This window comes from Netta rufina, assembly GCF_964035555.1.
Source record: "Netta rufina genome assembly, chromosome: 9".
In the NCBI taxonomy this organism is placed as follows: Eukaryota; Metazoa; Chordata; class Aves; order Anseriformes; family Anatidae; genus Netta; species Netta rufina.
In genome coordinates this window covers 25,031,415-25,053,461 of record NC_140132.1, presented here as the reverse complement: position 1 = coordinate 25,053,461, position 22,047 = coordinate 25,031,415, and positions in this window count along the sequence as shown.

The following is a 22,047-nucleotide window of genomic DNA, read 5'->3' as shown; positions in this document are numbered from 1 at the left end:
CTGAGGGCAGCCGGGGGGGCGTAGGGCTCCCCTCAGCCCCCCCGGGTTCCCCTCAGCCCCCCGGGGCTCCCCTCAGGCTCCCCCAGCCCGAATGTCCCCTCAAGGGGTGAAGCGGCCCCCTTCTCAAGTACCATGCGTGAAACACTTCTGGTGACAGATAGCAGAGCCAATACAGACCATTGCGCTACAAGCAGCTGTTGTCTCCTCACCGTTTTTACCCTACAACCCCCCCAAAACCTAAACCTGCTCTCTCAGAGACACCCTGAAGGCGTCTCGCCAAGGCACAGCTGAAAAGTTTTGGGAATGACACACAAGAAACAGTTCCACACATCGCCATCCTGCAGGCTCAGCCCAGGAGTTCACCCAGCCCAGTATCCTTTGGCAGTGACTACCCAGAGAAAGAAGGAAGAAGAGGTGACACTTGCCAGGAATACTTTCCCAGCTTCCCACCGCTAACAACTCTGGGGTTTCCTGAGGTGCGAGAGGTATTTTGTGTGCTTGGTGTCCTGCAGAAGATTTCTCATCCACACCGGAATTGTATCCCGTACCAAAAGGTTGACTTTTGGTTAACTTGCCACCTCTCCTGGTTTCACAATGCACTGCTTGACTTAATGTCATATCTGGAGTGATACGGCCGCTTTTCAGAGAGAAGTGGCATTTTTCATACGTTTTGGGTGGGGAAATGTTTATAGAAATTTGCAGAGGGAACAGGCAAATTATTTCCTTACGCGGACACTTGCCATGTTTGTCTCCAATATTCTCTGTTTAGCTAGAGGAAACCACCACATTCCAGCCTTTCCCCATTTATCTTCACTGCGATGACAACTCAGATGTTACTTTTAAAATGAAATACAAAGCATCCTTCTCCTTAGCTGACACTGGGAGCCTGAGCAGTGCCAATTGCTTCCTGATGCTGCCAGCTCGCTTCACGCACTTCGTTCCTCACAGCAGCGCTCCCGAGGTAGGACGAGCAGCAGAGAAGTCACTTGGGCAAAGGGACTGCAGGCTGCTGAAAGGCCTTGGCGAGCCACGGTGTGAAGCAGAGGTATCTGGTGAGAAATGCTGTGGTACAAGAGGCATAACAGGGTGGGCAGGGAGGAGGTTAGGACTGCTAGGTGCCTGCTTTTCCAGCACACAGCATTAATACGCTCATGTGCCACAGCTGTTCCCATTCAAGGGAAGAAGTTAGAACCACCCTGTGCAGAGGCTTCACATTCACAGTGGGATTTTGTGGAAGTTCAGAGTCCCAAAGAAGAGGTAAAAGTTTAAAATACCTTTTGTAGATCCAGCCCTTTGTCACTAACTCTGGAAAACCTGCAAATCCCTGATGTCTCAGTGCTGAGCCTTGAGGCTTTGACCCCATCCTTAACTTTCTATGTGCTTCCTTTTCCCTCATATGTTCTCCTCCTTTTCCTGCTCTCTCTGTCAGCATCCCTGTCAGTGATACGGTTGTTTCCTTCCTCCAGAGCACAACAAAGACTGTGAGTAACAGATCTGGGGTCAATATGGGCAGAAAATCGGTATCACAGAGCAGGGACGAAAAGGAATTTCCATGGCAATTTCCTAAATTGCCGTAGAGATTATGTTGCTATAATTCGCTGTTGATCTAACATGACTCCACATTTAAAAACATTTTTACTTGGAAAAATAAAAGCTCAGATGCTGAGTAGGTCTAGGTCAGGGTTAGGGACATGCTCCTAAATATGTATAAACACAGGCATTTGCTGCTTTCACAAAATTTTGGAAGTGTATTTATTTTAAGTCCTTACTGTAAGGGAAATTCTTGGGGTCCTTAAAGGCAGAAAGTGCATCCTGTAAGAGCCAGGCCTCAAGCCCTGCTCTGCTCGTTTGCTTCAGGCTTTTTGGTTACAGTAAAAATGGAGTGTGCAATATCTGAACAGAGAGAACAGAAGCTAGTGATCCAGCTCGAAGGGGTACACGTACTCGAGTTAGCTGGAATGTGGCACAGGCAGTTGTTCCTCAATAGTATCTTCATACCTCTCATCCCGGTTCACTTGGTCCAGGTTAGAGAGGAGGGTGGTGGTGTAAGTTACATGTTAATAACCCCCCTCTCGCTCTCTCTTCTGTAACGAATGGTACATTATGGCAGGTTTCCCAGCATCAACGCTGTGCAGCAGTTTACATCACTCTTATGTCACGTCTGATTTGGGCCCTTCAGAAATGGAAGCGAGGGTTGTTTTGGGCAGCTGGTCTAAAAAGCATTCTGAGGTTTTCGTTTTCTTACCATCTTTTTCATACATCAAATACTTGTTTAGAGGCCAGTTATTCCTAATTTGTTTCATATTTGAAGACTATTTCTATATCCTTTGTAAGCATTTTACAACAGACCTCACTGGCTCATAATCACTAACAGATGACTGTAATGTAATACACTGAATTTGGACAAAATTCAGTTTATTTTGTTTTGCAACTTTTCTAGTTCTAACTTCAGTGTCTTGCTGTAGTTAAAAACAAGCTCTTTATGGCCCTCTTATTTAATTTTAAGGGAATTATGCATAGCGTTTTTTTTTATGCCACCAATAACTACATCTTGATTTTTACTCTCAATAATTAATCACAAGAGGTTATTTTCTGTGTAATGTCTTTTTTTTAATTATTATTTTTTTTTTTCTTTTTCCTTTTCCCCTGGATAAATAAAGCTTTTAATAGTTGATCATTTTATGCATTTCTGGGCTGACCTTGCCTATGGTTAAGCTCAGATTTAAAAATATGTATGTTGTTTTTAGTGTGGCTCATTTTTATCAGGGAAATTTGGTTTTAAAGGCTTCTAACTATTTGTAGGTCTTTCTGATCATAGATAAGATTTTTTTTTTTTAAAGATGAACATATATATTAAGTGTTCCAAACAACAGTTTCCATTTTTGCACATCCAGGTAGCAGACTTTTCGCAATGGTTTGTGTATTTGTGACTCAGCTCAGACTGTGTTTTCCTGCAGATGTTAGTGCTTAACATTCTTGATATGTGTGTTGTATTTTTCCAAAAAGGGAGGCAATGTTAAAGCGAAGTGACACTTTCTATACTTTGAGTGAGCATATAGTAAAAAAGTCTTCTAAAAACCTGTGTCGATTGGACTAGGAGGAGGTTTGCAGTGTAACTGTAATAGTTCCATAGGGAACTAAAAAAAAACCAAAACAAACAAGATGAGAGACGGCGGTTGAAGGTAATTCATGTCACAGCAAATATTTATTGGCTTCAAGGACTCTGACTTGTTCTCCATTAAATTTATGGGATTGTTTTTGACCAGAACTGTTGGAGCTGGGATATGAAGGAAAGTGTAAGAACTTGAAAGCTGCTCATTACTTCAATGCAAGTTGTTTGGGTCAGTACAGCGGAATAGTGCTTGAAGTGTAAGGGGTTTTGATATCTGTGTCAGTCAAGAAGGTCTAATAATCCATAATTCCTCCTAGCCAAAATATGCAAATTGATCGATGCCATCTGCTTGCATTGTTTTGTGTATTTTGTGTATTGCCTTTAAAATGTGTGCCAATACCCTCTAAAATTCAGAGTCACGAGTAAGCTTCAGAGTTTTACTTTTAACTGCTCCTGTGCTGCTGGCAAACTTCTCTGGTGAATTATCCATCAGGACTTGTGGTCTTGGTGCTCAGAGACTCCTCTAGTTCAGAGGCTATGTCTGGTGGTGTAAATCACCTTTAATCTCCCACTGCACTCTCTTCTCCCCAGATGTTTGAAGCCATGTGGCATTTCTTGCAATCTGCTGTAGCTTCAGTGTATCAGATCAATACCTCTGACAGCCCATCAAACATTTAAATATGGAAAAACTTTGTGAGCCTAGTGAAAGAGAAGAACACAGAAATTCCCAAGCCCACTATAGGATCTTACTGTGTCAGTGGATTTTACCCACTATTTGTTTTTCCTTCCCTCAGGTTAGCAACATTTTTTCCCAAAATACGAACAGTGGTACCAGTATAAATGTGCTAGCATCAATTCTAGCAACTGAAAGTGCGTGCAATTTGGATCCATTTTCCTCTTCATTTAATGGTGGTATCTCGTGTATCTGGGGAATTCAGCATGAAATTGTTTATCGTTGGGCTGCATCCTTAACTATTGCAACTGGCTATGGCAATACCATCGCTGATTCTTTGGGATTTTCTTGAGGGTGTATCTCATAACAGGGCCACATCTAAACTCATCTGCGCTGGGGAATAGTCCCAAAGCTACAATGTACCACTTCTACAGCTACTATTAATTTCTTAACCTTTATAAAGGATCAAGTGTGCAGACCAATGCCACACGCCTTGCACTGCCAGCATCTGCAGAGGCTGCTCTGGGAGAGGGGTAAGCTGCCCGGCCTGTCAGCAGGAAAGGTTTGCGGGGTATTTCCTGGCACAGACATTGCCTAGGGGTTGCTGGGCTTGAGAAAGGAGAGGAGCTTACAGCAGATGGCTCAATCTAAGACACAAATAATGGAATCAGAAATGATCTTGTGCTAGAAAATGGGAATAAATATGAAATGACCTAAACCCAAGAAAAGTGAAAGGCTGTGTGTTACAACAAGGGAGAGTAAATGATTGCAGCTTATTACTACTATTATTCTAACATTAAAAGGGTGTACAAAACATTTTGCTAATCTGTTTAGATTTTCTTTTGATTCTGTATGGCATTAACACCCTTCAGAGAAATCTCGGTTTATAGACTGGCCCCAGCAAACACATGCCCCATGAGATACAGTCACTACAGAGACGAGCGTGAGCATAAACAATGAACAATGCTTCTTAATCACAGTTCTAAAAACGAAACGGATCTTGGGCACATGTTCAGGCCTGTTCAAAAATACATGGAAATTAAAGCAGCCATTTAAAGCCCGAAGTGTTGCTGATAGAAAAACAAACGTGACTGAGAACTCTGTGCTCCTGGTGGTCACCACGGGAGGAACTCAGCCGAAAGGCTGGGCAGAGCCGGGATGCTTGGTGGCTCTTTCTGTCCTCTCTGTGGCTCTTGCAGCCTTCCTGCCTCATCCAAAAGATGGAGTCTAAAACGAAGCTTCTAAAAGCACTGCTCGTATGTAATTCCTCCTGGCAGATCTGGATGGATGCTAAGTCATGACCCCTCGCCTTACACACAGGGTTTTATTTTGTTTGAGGTTAACGTTTACCTCATAGCTGACAGCAATAAAAATCACCTCGAAACACAGGCGTTTCTGACACTGTTTTATTAAAGAATCAGTGTATGTCACTGTTAAATAAGCATTGCAACAGAACAATCATTTTTGAATTGTTTAGTTGCTCAATGTTTAAACAAGGCATTAAATGTTTGCACAATAAGGGAACAACGGCTCAGTTAGTGTTTTAAGTAAGGTGGGGACAAATGAGTGAATTCTTACCCCGGATTCCTTACCACTGCATCACAAACTGTCTTCTTGCAGGTGACGTATTCAAAAAGATCCAGCAGAGGTAGGAGCTGAGAGGAAACGCATTTTTCATAGTCTTGCTCACTCTATCCTCCCTTTTCTCCTCAGGTTTGTAACCGCTGTTCTCTGGGCAGGGAGCATTTCCAGGTGTCCTCTCACCAGGAGCAGGGGGTGCCTATGTGGAAGGTCCAGCACCTGTACGGTCAGAAGGCAAAATGAGCAAAGCACTGGTGGAGGCACAGCCCGACAGTCGTCCTGAACAGACGGTGCTGAGCAGACAAAAATCCTGCCCTCATTCTTTGTTTCTTTACCAAAGTTCCTGAAATCTCGCAGAACAAAGATGAAGCACCCAACTAAACATTCCTCATTGAAAGGCTCCCCAGATCAGCTGGTGATTTTCACTTGAAAAGAAGTAAACTTTATCCTTAATTCTCTGGTAAGAAGAAAGATACAGTTTTGTTGCAAGGAGACATTTCAAAGATCGTTTGATTTATATGTGGAAACTTATATTCATATACTGAATTTTGAACTTTTTTTAAGATATACTCAAAGGAAAACACTCTAATTTATACTTACGTTAGTAAGTTTACTACCCATTTTTCAGCTCACGCCTATGAAATGGTGTGGTGACAATTGACACGTCCCCGGTTTTACTGTTCTTACAGTGTTCCCTGTAACACCAGGTGATTCAGTCCTGATGCAGACCCCGAATAAAAGCAGGTTTCTCATCAGGACCTTCTAAACCCATCTCACACTTGTGATTTTTCACCGGGAGGCACGTGTAGTTATCACAGATACTACTTATGCAGCGTAAAAAATAAACTGGAGCTACATTGGTACTCTGAGCATTAGATAAATATGGAATAAAAACATAATTTTCTTTGAGAAATTCAGATATACATCACTCTATGTGCTAACGAACAGTTTGTTCTCTCAGCACTTCTCCGACTGGTCCATGGCAGTTTCCTTCCCATTGCTCCATCTAACAATAATCTCACTTCTTGGTTCTGATTAGGAATAATTCCTTCTTTGTTCCTTTCTGCATCACTGCGTTCCCAGAACTTCTACGAAAATGAACTTTTTACTCGATTAGTCATTCTGTTTTGACAAATGTGTGCTCATTTCCTCGCGTATATGTATAAAAACTGTTTGTGTTTATTTCTGCACATCATGCCGCTGGGTTTAACCAGCAGGATGATAGTGGAGTTGAAATGGAAATCTCTCTGTTGGGTTTGAGGATTAAAGAAAATATGGAGAAACAACATCGCTTACAGAGCACAGACTTCAGAGTGGCCAATGTGGTACTGCTCATGAGCATTATAGTCACTTAAACACTGTTTATACTGAAAAAAATCCAAGTCACATTTGAAAGCTATGATCTCAGCAGTGGCTTTGATCCCATAATAAGACTGAATAAAAGGCTCAACAAAAACACAGTGTGTGGAGAACAGTAGAGGAGCACTACCCAGTAATTTTCAGAGACATTAATGCCAGTTGGAGAGACTACAAGGAGAAAGCCCTCCAACTTTCAGTGCCATTAAATTTAGGAGAATGTGTGTAACCTGGCAAATCTCCAGTGATATGAGTTGGGTGCTGCAGACCTGCATCCTATCACAACAGACAGCGAACTGACCATCTGTATCCTCGGCTCTCACCACATGCCATTGTAAAAAATGTTCTTGTGCATTCAGTCAAAAATGCTCAAATCGGTATTAACGTTTGGTATTTTTCCTTTATATTAAGAGCTTCTATGAGAAACAGGGCAAATTAAAGTGAGAAATGTTTAATGTCAAGTATAGTCTAAACAGTTGTTGGAAAACTGAGCCTTTGATATGTTCAAATGTTCCATATTTTATCAGATTGCTTTGGAATTCCACACCCCGGTCTCTAATTTTACACACCAGCAGATTGGTAAGTCAAGCTCTAACAATTTTATGGATCTTTACTGATACTTTACTGGTGGGGAATGAGACGTTAACTCAGTTTATCTGGTAACGATCAGGATGTTAACATAGCTCAGGGGATGTTAATGCCCAGCCCCAGGACAAACCACAGAGCTGCAGTCGCTCTGGCATCTCGCATAAAGGTGAAGTCACTGGGCAGCTCGTTGCACTTTTTGCATGCCCGGAGCTGAGCCGTAAAGGCACGGAGCAGTCACCAGGTTTCTCCTGCAGTTTGCTGAACACATTATTTGTCACCTGATGAAGTGTGCTTCTAGCCCCGTGTTTGTTACCACTGACTAAAAGCCACTAATTCATTAGCTAAGCTCCTTCCAGCAGGGGTTATAACGTGATCGGGGAAATTATTCTGCTGTTTCACTAAATCAAAGTGAAACGTCAGGGCTTTTGGTTTGATACCCTCCCAAGGCTTTAAGAAAACGCAATTTATGGCTGAAACCAGATTAATATTTTATATTTCACAGATGCAAATTTGACATTTTCTGTTGGAAGAGCTCTGGTTCTCCTGCTGACACGAAAGCATTAGCAATGAAAGCCTGGGATGAGGGAAGTTCTGATCAGCGTGCGATGCATAAAACAAAGCCCTCTGCTGTTTGATTTTGGCGGGGGGCAGGGGGTTAATGCCGGTGTCTGTACTCAATCAATGTCAGCACGAGATCTGTGATGAGGGTTACAAGGTGAGGCTATCTTCAGGATGCTCTGTTACCATTTTTTTAAGAAAAGGTGCATCCACAGCTGGGGGATTTTGCTCTGCCTGGTATGACTAACCAGGTGTTTTTATAATGTGCTGAGGAATTTCTATCAACATCTCAGAGGAAAGGGCCTGCTGCCAATTTAATAGCCCGATGTGATTCCACTGGAAATGGGCAGCAGGTGTGCTGCCAGGTGGGAACGGGGCTGGGCTGCAGAGCTGTAAGGTGGTCATGGGCACAGCACCCCACCACATGGACGTGGCACAAACAGAGCTGTACTGGCAGAGCTGTAACACGCAGCTGAAGCACTGCTGTGAATCCTGTGTTTAAGATTTCCTTCCTGAATCCCTTATCCCACCCACCTGCCCCAGTAATTTTTAACCGAGACTGGTATTCTGTGCTTGGTCTGGTCCCCAAAAAACTCGAAATGATTTGAAGAAAATTAATGAGTAAACAAAGAGAGGGAGAACTTTTTCTTTCTTCTGTGTAAGATACAACTACAATTGCAGTGTTTTCCATGCAGATGGCTCAAGCACATTCTGAAATTTTCTTTTGCCTTTGTTTTAAACAGTTCTGACTGACCCTGCTTCCAAAGGTGAACGCGAAGAACAATGGCAAGAGAGCGAGTGCTGAGCGTATTTAAAGCACAATAATGGGAAGTGCTGATGACCTCCGATTTCCATTGAGTCCTTTTCCTTCCCCTGGCAAAAGTTATGGCGTGTCACTGTCACTGCACGACTGGATCCTGGTGCTGTGAGCCCCTTCAGTAAGGTAATTGATATCAATATTGGAAACATTTATATTTGAGTGGTGACATCTTAAGGGCACAATGGTATCTCATCACAACAGGACTAAAATAAACCTTTTACACGTGTGCATAAGTTGCTGCTTATGAGAGACACAGTCCAGTCTTAAACAGCAGATTTCTCTCAGTAACATCTTCCAGCTAAATTTCTAACAAACACTTGGTGAGGTACTAATAATGCTCACTTCGAATAAAAACATCGCTGATTGTATACTTCCTGGATTTCTCCTCCACATTTTTGAGAAGCAGGATATTAGGTTTTAAGAAGTCTGTATGCTTTTGGCTTCTATGCAATGATAAATCTTAATTTTAATAACTGGACCTTTGTACTGACCGTGTTAAAGTATTTTCCAAAGTAATTTGATGTAACACAGCCGTGGTTTACGCTGGGTAGCTGACTGCCAGGTCCTTCATTGCTCCTGTTTCTGTGTATTCTGCTATGCCACTTTCTGCAGGCTGTCTTTGGAAGGCTAAACATGTATTTTTAACTGTTCTAACTTTGCCATAACGCATGAGCTGCAGACAGAGATGGGGAAAAATAAAGTGGTCCCACAGCAGCTGGGTGCTTTCAGCAGTCAGTGCTCAGCCCTGTGCAGATTGCAATTGCAAATTTGCACAGATAAAATGCAGGCAAGGCACAATGCGTTAATGGACAGAGTGGAGAATGCAAAGGATTTTATAAAGCACTTGTGAGAGCAATTTAGTTTTGCCTAGTAATTCATCACTGGAGACAGCAAAACGGGGAGGATGGTACTTTTTAGCCATGTTCCCCCATGGGCATACGTGCAATCCCCACTTTGTATTCTGACCATTTGTCAGTGCAGAAGACTTCAGAGTTAGCCTCGTGTAACTCGTGCAGGGCTTCCATGCAGCCTTCTAGGTGGAGCCCAATGCCATTATGTGGTTTTGTAATATTAAATCCACGAAGTGTGACCTTGCTTAAAAAAAAGCTTCGGTTGTGCAAGCGCCTCATTGTGGCACTGGCGCTGCTCAGGGGACCTGACTGTAGTGACACAGTGAATTCTCAAATCTGCACATGTTTAATTGTAGCTGAGGAATTAGGGGGAAAAAAAAAAAAGACTTAGAGGAACATAGTGCATGCAAAGGTAGGAGGAAATGCCTCCCATTTGCTTTCACAAGTGAGGTTGCAAACCAGACACGCTTACTAACTTCTGTTGAAGACAAATAAAAATATTTTTCTGTATGAAACCTTGAAACTATAAAAAAATCTTTTCCTACTGGAAAAGATTACTTTATGCTGAGATTATGCAGCTGTTATGATTTAGGTATTTCTTTTTAATGATTTATTTTCTGGCCTTCAGGATCCTAACAAACAACCTTGCGTGTTTGCAGTGAAGGCAGCAGTTTAGAAGGAGCAGAGAAAATTTGCCATTGGCTTGAAAACTTGCTACTTAGGCCTGAAGCAATTAATTGCAATAATTAGGCCACCTAAAATGGAGGGGCCTTCAATAGAAATATTTCACTTATGAAAGCAGACTATTGATCTGGAGAGGACCCAATTAGAAGACCATATCAGGAAGGGAGGTCACTGAAATTAAATTAATTTGAAATGAGGTAGAGAAGGGAACAGAAATCTGCTGTTCTGAACAACAAGATACGAGGCGATGGAAGATCAGCACCGAAAGTCACAGACAGTGGGATGGGAACGGACCCGGGGAGGTCATGCAGCCCGTCCCTGGGTGAGTGACCTCCTGAGAACAAAGGCGATTGTTTACCTCAGGAAAAGCCATGGCTTTGTCAGGGCAAACATCATAAAACTGGGACCTGTGATTTAGCACCCGATCTTAAAGCTGAGTGATTTACTTTTCACCTGTGCACTTGTCAGGGATGCCAGCGTGTCTTGGTGCTGTCAGCTGCCGGGTTGGGGCCTGCAGTAATTGTGTATTAAAAGCATTGAATCATGGAATCACAGAATTTCTAGGTTGGAAGAGACCTCCAAGATCACCTAGTCCAACCTCTGACCTAACACTAACAGTCCCCACTAAACCATATCACTGAGCTCTACATCTAAACGTCTTTTAAAGACCTCCAGGGATGGTGACTCCACCACTTCCCTGGGCAGCCCATCCCAATGCCTCACAACCCTTTCGGTAAAGAAATTCTTCCTAACATCCAACCTAAACCTTCCCTGATGCAACTTAAGCCCATTCCCCCTCGTCCTGTCACCAGGCATGTAGGAGAACAGACCAACCCCCACCTCGCTACAGCCTCCTTTAAGGTATCTATAGATTCCTCAGGTGTCGTGGCAGATTATTAATAGTGAGTATAAAAAATCAGTCCTGAAGGAGGAGTGTTTCCTAGTTTAACAATGCCTTCTTGCTAAATCCGTATTTGCTGAGTAGTCAGTGCAGACGCAAGTGAGGAAAGCATTGCAACAGCACCAAGATTTTCTTACAGAATCAACAAATCGGCTGCGGCAGCAGGTCATTTACATCTGGATGCTGTTTGTTTTCCTACAGACCCGCTGCCCAAACTCTCACTGCAGCACTTGCTGCATCCAGCTGGGGTGGGGAGGGAGCTGAAACCTGCTGTAGGCTGCAGCTCAGGGTGCCCCCAGCCCCGGGGAGCCAATTTTGAGTCCATTTGTTGCCCCGTTTATTTTCCTGTTGGCTTCCTTGAAGCCACGTGCTGTGAGCGGTGAGTCAGCCATCAGTTCTCCCCAGGACCTCTGGGAGGCTGGTTTTGATCGCAGGGCTGCTCTCCCACATCCTGGAAGCCCTCACTCAGTGTTTGGGGCAGGTTGCTGGGCTGCACGCCGCTGCTGGACGCCTTCCACGGCCGGAGCTGGCTATCAGGACCTTATCTCCCGGGCGTAACGCTTGTGACGTTATCTGCCTGAGAAGCCCGGCGCTTCGGCTTTGTAGCAGAGTGACAGTGGGCGTGAGGCTGCCGGTGGGAAATATTTCAGGGGAATAATGGCCGGAAACGTGCTGAGAGGAGCTCTGCTCTTTTGGGTTTTATAAAAAACTTTGGCCTTGCTTGTGAGGCAGAAAGTGCAGTAAGTTGGGAGCCAGGGCTAGGAGAAGGGAGAGCAGAAGCTGAAATGATGCTGGGATGGTTAGGGATGGAGACAGGACGGTCCTTTTTGGCAAATCTGTACAAGGAGTCACACTTTGGAGCAAGCTTATATCGAGGTGTTCTGTTCTGCTGTTGTTTGCATTCATGAAAAAGCAAAGTGTGGAAGCCTACACCTGGAAGTGTGTTAAATAAAGTGTGTTTCTGCTCTGCTGTATGCTCAGAGCCTCCTCTGCAGGCTCGCAGGGGTTATTGTTGGTCATGAGTTTGGGATTCCCAGCTCTGCTTTCCATTTCCGTGGCACAAAGTAACTCGCAGGGGCAAGTAACCAAGGCTCCCTTCGCTGCACCCAGGCTGTAGGCAGGAGCAGTTCCATGCATCTCTCCTCTGTCTCACCGCTCACCCCGGGCATTTTGATGCCACGGCTCTGCCTGGGCTGATCCTCACATTCCTCGTCATGGTGGTTGCTTTGGTAATTAGCTAATTAGCAGGCTGGCAGTGGTAATAACCACCAATGTCGTTTTATTTTGAGCCTGTTCTTCACAAGGCTTGCAGCAGACAGGGATCTGTGGATGCTGTAAATGTTTTTCACGTTCTCATTCAAAATATTTTGGCATATGTAATATTTTTAATACCCATGACGGGGCTGCTCGAGTGTGCTAATACACCGAGAACAATCTGATCAGTGCTCACCAAGGAGACTAGCATAAGGCACAGGAACAGGAAACCTTTAAAGGGAAAAGAAAACTTGAAAATACAGATTCCAGGCAAAAATGAGGAATTCTGAGTAGTTTGCAGTGTGACTTTGGTGCCTGTGAACTCTGGAAAAGTTTGTCTCCTACATGGTGCAGATTTTGGACACCTTACTATCAAAGCTAGACCTTTGCTCAATGTGAATACTCGCTCATTATTTGTTGTTGTTGTTCAGTAGATATTTGTGCACAAATATCTGTGTATTTGTTCACTGTTTTAGCTAAATCTTACCCAGACGTGCAGGTCTACGCCCTCAGTCCCACTGAGGTGCCTGTCAGGATCCAGCACTAAATTACTGGAGAAAATGTGACCCTGGGCAGTACAGGCTGCTCCTGGCTGCGGAGGCAATGAGGACAACACCACTTTCTATGAAACTTTATGGCACAAAAAAATGTCATGGCAAAATGTTCTTTTCTTTCTTTAAAAAAGGATCCTGGCTGCTTTGTGAGATTAGCCCTGTGTCTGTTGGCAGCTTGGCTGCAAGAGGGGGAGAAGGAAGCATGAACGCCTTGGGTTTGCTGGTCCCAGCCCTCCACAGCATGTACCAGAGCATGGCTGAGATGTTTGACCCCTCTCACCTCTGATGAATCTACTGGCCATCTTATTCCCTAGAAAAATCAGGTTTTAAGAAGTTATAAAACCACTAGTTGTTTCTTTTCTTCTTGTAGCGATGTAAACACTCCCATGCAGTGCGGGAAAGCCATCCAAAATAACACAGTGGTTACCGGTGCCTGGAAAGACTCCAAGGGACACATGCCCCAAATAAATTAGGAGTCAGCTCATTCACCAGCGGGTTGTGTGTAAATTGGTTGTCAGGGCAGTTGACTGGAGCTCTCAGAGACAAAGTCTGTCCCAAGGCACTTATTGTTAAGAGTGTAACTATAAGCTGGACGAAGTGTGATTTCGCACGGTTTGCCAAGGGAAGCAAACTCGCCAGGTCTTGTAGAGGGGCCAGGATGGGATGTTATGACTTGGCATCATTCTTGAAAGCAAGATTTTTATCTGTTCCCTTTCCTGAGTTCAGTTTTCTCTTTCCATGTTACTTCCCTATAATTGTATAAAGCTTTTATAAATGCTTGGCATTTGTTGGTAGATGGTAGATACTTGAAATAAGTGTCACATCACTTCACCGTGTTGTTGTATTTTATTTGAATACGTTGTGGTTGTCGATCACATTGCAGATATGGCACATGAACTCACTGCTCAAGTTTCCAGAAAAGAGAAAAAAAAAAAAAAAAGCCTTTGCTTTCCAGATAAGGGAAAAAAAGAAAATTTCATATTTTTTTCCTCTGCAATTTCTTCTACATTATGACTTCATCTGGTGGTTACAGTGCAGACCCTTGGCTTTTAGCTGAGATCATAATAAAAGGTTGCATCTCTTGGTGTTGCATTTGCAGGATTCGGTTCATAACTGCTATTTGTAAGACAAGCTCTCACCCAGTGCTGCGGGATGTCCTGTTATCACCACCAGCCTTTTGCAGTGGAGCTCAATATTAAAAAACCCTCCCGTGTGTTGCTGCAACGGAATTTATCCAAGAAGTTTCCCTTCTGTGAGGAACTTGAGAACTTTATTTCCTGGGGGTGTATAAGAGTATTTATGAGCCTGTAAACCTATTTTAAACTTGCAGTGCTTCAGAGATGTTCGGGTTGGATGAATTAGCAAGGCAGCGCTATCAAACCCTGAGGCTCCTGGAGTAGATCTGTGGGAAATGCAAGCAGTTAGAGGCACAGAAACAGGTGGGGAAGAGGAACTAGAAGAAGCAGTGGATGTGCAGGGGAATCCCTAAGAGTGAGTTGGGTTTTGCCCAGCCTCTGTGCCAGGTGTGGTTTGCCCAGGCGGGGCAGGAAAGGAGCTGCAGCTGGTACTGGGGAGCCTGCAGTTGTTGGGGCACCTGAGCAGGAAGGACTTTTGGCAGCCTGGGGTCAGAGAAGCCAGCACAAGCCCTGGGCTGGGAACATTCAAGAGATGAAGCAGAGTTTCCAGTACAGGTGTCTGTGTGGTGTGAGCTCTTCCTCAAGATCAGCTTCCCCTTCAGAGACTTTGGTTCTGTTAGAATAAAGCAAATGACTCATTATAGATCTGAAAGGTATCTGCATGTGTGAAGGCCAAAGAAATGTCCCAAAGCAGCTCAGCGTAGTGCGATTTGCCTCCCTCGCCCCAGTGAAGTCATGGCTTACATGTATATGCCCAGTTATGGTAATGTAGGCACTGACATTGCTGGGAATTCTGTTCCTGACAATGGGGGGAGCGGTAAGGTCACAGCCCTCCCACGTCACCGTGATTCGTTTCGCGTTGTGTTGCCCTTCTGCACGGTGCTAAGAGGATGCCATAATTTAGGGTTCACCTAAACAGATGTCTATACATAAATAAAACAAGTCATAAGTGCAAGATGATACAAGCAACGCATAGTTTCTGGTGAGAACCCTCTCAGAACTTTTGCTTCCACCACGCACTTATGTTCACACACAGTCATTTCCAAAAAACCCTTTGCTCCTTTTCCCCTTCAAACGGTAGCACCCACTCTGGTGCTCGGGTTCCCACTCTGGGTCTGGGCCGGGGCCTCGGCTTTCTCCAGGCACACAGACACACACACACATCTCCAGTGTAGATCAACAGCATGTAAGAACTGCAGGCAGAAGTATTTGTGATATATACATATTACCCATCATGGGTATATGTATATATATAACTATATATATGGATATCTTAAAGTAAAAATTAAAAAAAATTAAAGCTAGAATGTCTCTTCATTGAAACTTCGGCCTTTGGCCATTGAGGCTTTGGGACCATGTTAACTTTACCCTACATTTGCTCAGTGTTGATTACCTCTGCGTGTGGCACTGCTGGTATTTCCATAGTGCCAGGAAAAGGGGTTGTTGATATATTTCAGTTAGTCACCCATGCAACTTGTATTTATTCACTTGTCATTTATGTGGAAGGACGTGAATCTACCCGATTTTTTTTCCCCCTAATGCTCTGAGTAATATTTATGAAGTTGTTTGTACTTCGAAACCACAAGGTGGTGAACTCAGAGATATAAAAATGCAAAGAACGGTAATCTCTAAGGAATGAAAATGTGAAATCAAGTGTTGAGCAAGATGCTTTTAAAGGAAACAATATATTTTCTGAATTATATTGCATGTGATTTTCTTGCTGTGCAGAATAATTCTTCATTCACTCTTTGAAGGAAAGTAAAAAAGAAAGCTGTGTATTTCATCCCCTTCTCCAGCCCCTCACTTTAACAAATGCTTAGGCAGAATATCATGCCCTCATTTTATTTTTGATTATCTGTTTGTGAAATTTTCTCCTTCCCTCTCCAGGTAGATAAACTGCTGGCTTCCAGTTCTTTGCCAACGAGGAAGGAATTATGCTTTTTCTTTTTATTTGTGTAACTGTCCTGAGTGCTTTTTGTGATTTTTCTCATGGTATCGCTTTCCTGGGGTGACGAAAGAGAGCAAAGCCTCATGCCCTCAGGGATAAAGGGGACAGGACTCAGAATTATTGGCATGGTACTGATTCTGCATTTCTTGTTTTTATTTTGAAAAGCCTCAATCCAGTAAGAATAATTAACATATGCTTGTCAAATACACGTATAGAATATTTCTTTTTTTTTTCTTTTTTTTTTTTTTTTTTTTAATAAACTGCTAGGTGAAGTTATACCACACTTGGTTTTGTTGGTCTCTGCAAACAATTGTTCAGGATCACCGAATTTTGAGAACACCTGGAGTGGATAAAATATCTATGTACACTATGCTGCCTGCTAGAAGCGTTGCAGCTGGAAGAAGAACTCATCTAAGTGCTGGGGCACTGGAGCAAAGGGAAGCGTCCACCAGTCAGGAAACTGAAAATTGCTAGCAGGGAGTCTCCTGGGATAACAACAGCTGGATAAGCTCATGCATAAAGCTGGGCACTGCTTATCAGGGTGTTGTCAGGAAAGAGCCCTCACTGTGAAGCAGGCTGTACCTAGATAAATAGATCCCAAGTGGGAGGTTGCACAGGGGAAGAGACGTTCCAAACAAACAGCCTCACAGCTCCAACATGGAACGCAGCTCCTTGGGCCTGGGGCCTAGTGGAGATGGTGAGAAGCAAATTGCATAAAGGCGAGAGGATTCGGTTCAGTGCAATGTGCGAGGAAGCAAGCCACAGGGTCAGACATACCAACAAGGAACGAATCCCAAAGTTCAGAAGGTGATGGAGCCACGGGGTAAAGCTGTTTGCTTGGGAAGCTCTGTTTGGTGCTGGGCTGCTGTCTGGAGAGAGGAGGAGGAAAAAAACACCTTGCCCTTGGCTTGGAAACTCTCCAGAAAAGTTCAATCACTGGAGGGCAGAGGAAATGCCTGATGAGGAACGGCTTGATGTGCATAAAATACTCAGCATTGGTGGGGGACAGGGGATGGGGGACAAGGCGGGGGGCTGAAAGGAGATCTGTATTTGGAGTACAAGTAACTAAGGGAGGCTGATAACTGAAGGCCTTGGTTTGGAAACTACGAGGATTTATGCTGCAGTTAGAACGAGGAGGTTCTTGCTGGGTACTTTGCCTGTGTCGTAGCCTGGTACCCAAGTTACCGGGTGGTGGTACTGATACACATCCACTGAAGAATGCTGTCTGTGGGGTGAGCTCTGCACATTGCACATCTACAGGGCTACGAAGGGCAGACGGGAAGGCCTGCAACGGAGTCAGCGGGAACCAGCTTCCTCCTCCTACCACTTCTGTTACCCTAAATGCTTGTGTTTCCAAAAAACGAGTGGTCAAGCCCCGGCGACAGAGAGCCTTTACGCTGCTTTCTGCTGCTCTGTGGCCAGCGGCAGTGACCGCTGTCCCTGGCAGGGGTGCGGACTTCCTCCAGCCCCGGGCGGCTGGGCAGAGCGTGGTGGCGGTGTGTTGCACTAACCTTTGAGTGCTTCAGTCAACACCAGAGCTTCCTTCCTAAGCTGCTGGGCTTAGTTATAAAGCATTTAGTGTCCATCCTGTTAGAAGAAACAGTTCGCTTCTCAAAAAAAGTTAAAATGTTATGCGAATGCCTCGTTTCACTGACAGAGCATCCGATAAATGCTGTGGCTCGGTGTTTGTGTTAGAGCGCTTCACAGGCATCTCTGCTCGTTCAGCATTTCAACCAACTAACCAGGAGATTTTTAAGGGTTAGCACTGTTAATATATGTTGAGCAAAGTAGAAGTGTTATCTAGTAATTCAAGCATAGTCCCCCAAACCAAAATTCATATTTCCCTCCCCAGCTCTGGACACTATTTGGCTCTAGGTGCATATGGGTGTGCTAAGCAGCCTCTGATGCACTGTTTGTTGTTTTTTTTTGGCTTTGTTTCTTGTCATCCACCTTGATTAAAGTATCCAGAGAGTAATACTAAAAGAAAGCTTACTGCAAGTGCTGAAGAAGCTGCACCTTGTGGATGACTGCTCTTACGCTCTCACTGCAGGCATTTTGCTTATGCATTATCTGAACAGGTTTTGCTCTTGGAGGTATGGCCTGATACCCACTTCCCTTAGGGAATATCTAGGGGCTTTAAATAATTTTGGGAAATCTGAAGAGCAGTTTTTCTTGATGAGCTTAGAAAAAAGAGCAATAAACCGACGACATTCGGTTCTGTGGTCTGTTGTCTGACTCAGCTGAGCCTCTTCGGCTGAGAGGGGAGGAGGTGTTTGCTTTGGCAGCATCACTTTCTGAACTTCAGGAGGTTTCCTAGGCCAAGATCTTTGGTCTCACATGGATTGATGGTGCAAAAATGCTTCCTCAGCCTTTTTTTCAGCTTTCTCTGATGTAAAATAGTTTACAGAAATTAGACACGTCTTAAGGAGTTTGTATGTAAGTCCAATAGCACTTGAGTGAGACAGGAAGAGCACAGGATGCAGCGAGCTTTATAATAACACATTCCTTACCACATGAGGTGATTAAAAAATGTTTGTGTGCCTGTGTATGACAGATCTTTCATAATAGGTTGCTAATGCAAAATGGAGGCAAAGCATAAGATTTTTGGTTCAAAGAATGGCTAATAGGCTAATGATGGTGAGGTAAATTTTATCATGTTAAATACACTTCCTATTCTTTGCAATTTTGTCGTATTCTGAAGCATTTTTGCTGAGGACAGTAATAACTTAGGAGAACTAAACTGTGAAAGCTAATCGTTGCTTCACGTGGGTATTTACTATCCAGGGTGTTCAGTGAACTTGATTGATCTGGGCAATGCAAAAAGGTGAGGCCACAAGCAGAAGGATTTTATAGCATCTATAAAGTACTGTACACAGTTTTTGCTCAATTTTATGCTGTTAAACTAAACATTTGGTATCATATGGCACTTTAAGTACTTTGATTTATGGTAAGACAGAAATTGCATCTGTAATAAACATTCTAAAGTATGAGGTTAAGAGTAATCTACTGTATTTATTTGTGGCATAAAGTCTCACCAGCAATGCCTTTAAGAATCATCTTAGGCTTAACTCACACTGCACATTGCAGCCACACCGCGCTCCAGCAAGGTCACATCCAAGGTGAAGACTGAAGTGAATGGGGAGAAAGGGGTGGCATGGCAAACGTTTTGTAATAGCTAATGGAAAAACACCCTTTTTCTCCTATTAAATATCCCAGATACATTAATGTAATTTCTTACTCTACTGTAAAGGGCTCTATGTTATACCTAACAAGACAAAGTACAAATCCAGTCTTGTTTAATATGAAAACATTTAAGCACACAGACATGAAAATAACCTGAGAAACCCACTGACATCTTTGAAATTAAATACCATAAAATTAAATGTGTTTCAGGTTTGCAAAAATTCCCTCGAGGATGAATGAAAGCACAGAAACCCATTGTTGTACTAGAGCCTGCCATGGCCGTGTTCCATGGGAAGAATCTTACCACCATTAAATTTACTATTTTGGTATTAAATCGATTATACTCGGTGGATCCTGTTTAAGAATAACAAATTAAGTAATACTTTTAAATGATTTAGGTAGCTTTTAAAGTATCTTATCTTAAACCTTCCATCTTTGCATATTTTTGTATGCTAGTAATAGCATGGGAGAGTGGCAATATTGCAATTGATATTGTAAGGGATGAATGACAAAGGCTTCATTGGCTTTAACTCTCCTGCACCTTTTTCATAGGAAACCATAGAATAATTCAATTCAGATAGATCCCTTGTGTCCAAAAGCAGGCAGAACAGAGGACAAGAAGAAGCAAGCCACGTTATGAAATCATGACGTTTTCAGGATAACACAGCTTAAATAAAAAAGACAAATCCAGGATGCCTTTGTATAAATAATAAAATTAGAGAAAGATTTGACCTTTGACGTGATACGTTCTGAAATAGCCTTCTGTCTCACTGTTTTAACAGGAAAAGGAGGGATATGTTGCTGTCATTTCGTGTTTCTGTTACGTATTGGATCAGCAGTGGCATACTGAATTTCTTACAATAAGGAAAACAGACTGTAATATTACGGAGAGCTGCATAAACTAAAATGGGACAAGAACATAGGAAACCAGTAAAATCCTACCGCTCAGTTAGCAGAAAGTCACGATGATGTTCTTCGCTGAGTACTCATTTTTCCAGGAATACTTTGTCATCATACTTGGCAGAGGCAATTGCCACGGCTGTCAGAAGCTCTTAAAAACACTTTTGCAGAGTGTATTTTTTGGTCTGTAGCATACAAAACATTGCAACAAAGAACCCAGGAAGAAATCCTGATCCACACTCAGCTTTAAAGATTGCAGGATTTTTGTGTGCTTGTTGATTGATTAATCAAAGTCAAATAAACAAGAGCTGTGGTGAGGATATCTGCAGAGCCTCTGAAAGCTTTTAATTTCTGTTCTTCACATTGACGTACACAGCTGAATCCAGGCCGTAATATCATCATCCTAAATCACAAATTGCATTTTAATATGTTTACTTGCTTTGTGTTTTTGCCTGTTGCTTTGGTTATGGGCTGAAGAGCCTTTTTGAGACTTAGGAGATACAGCCTGTTTTTCTAGATCTTCCTCTGGATATCCTTGGTGATAAAACTGATCAATAGTTACAGGAGAGTTTCTGTTGGATCCTTTAGTCAGAGTGCTGGTATCATGTCACTGCCTGTGAGTTATAGAATCACAGAATGGCTTGGGTTGGAAGGGATCTTAGAGATCACTGAACTCCAACCCCCTGATGCAGGCAGGGAGACCTTCCACTATGGATTATACATTGGGTTGATTTGAAATTAAGAGTATTATAGCTTAAACAACAAAATCACACAACAATGATAAAACATTAAAATGGCACTTTTGTGTGTGTTGGTTGCCTCTTTCATCTTTAATCATCACTTCTATTTACTTGTGCCTTCCGAACCAACATTTAAAAATAGTTACAGGGGAAATGGCAATATATTTTTGATGATAATATTCTGGCACTTTATTTATTTATTTATTTATTTTAAGTTTAACTTTGTAGGGTACATCGGCTTTGAACTGGCAACCATCATTTTGTGGAATAGACTGTGCAGTTCGTTTAATATTTCTGAGGGTTTTCTTCCTTGACCAACACTATAATGCTTCAGAAATTCCTGTGGTTCAGATTAAGCTCTAAATGGGGCAGAAGTTCTTAGGGAAGCAGCCACGAGCCATAAAGAAGTTGGTTCTGTTGATTCTGGCTCTGTACTTCACAATCAGCATGGCTGGGGCTCCTTTGCTCGTCTCTGGCAATGGGTCCAGCTGTCTCCTGAGGTTTCTCGGCATTTTCTTTCTGAGAATCGTGGTGGGAGGGCAGTTTGGGAATTTCAGACTTTTGCAACCATGTTTGTGTTCTGGAGGGAAAATAGAGTGTGAGAATGACCAAAAAAATATTTTCTGTGGATCAGAGAGAGCAAGAAAAGTACTGGGTGACATGACACCGGACTCCTGGAATAATGCGGATAGTTAGATAGGAAATAATTTTTTTTTCTTCCATACACAGACTTTCACTAGATATAACTTTGCTGCTCGAAGTTATCCTTTTTATGCTTGTATAGGACCTACGTACAGCTAACTGTGCCCCCTGTATGGCCGCACGTTGCCCTCCAGCTCCCTCCAGCGGCCCTGAAATTGGGTTTGTTGGACGATGCTTTTGCAACGAGGCCGTGCAGTTTAAGACCAGTTTTTTAAGAGAAAACTCAAAGAACTGCACTAATTTTGAGTACTCTAGACTAGTTTAGGGTGGCCGAAAATGTGACCCAGTAATTTCTCTTTTCTAGGAAGACAGGCATTCGATAACATACTTGTCTTTTGGCAGATGTGTAGCTTTTGGAAGGCACGTACTGAGTGAAATGTAAGCAATTTATTCCCAGTAGTAGTCTGCAGTAGAGCCACTACAAGCACGCTATACCAATGTGTTTTGAAAACTTACTGCTGAATGGTTACTGCTCAAATTTTTGACAGAGCAGATGGAAAGTGGGC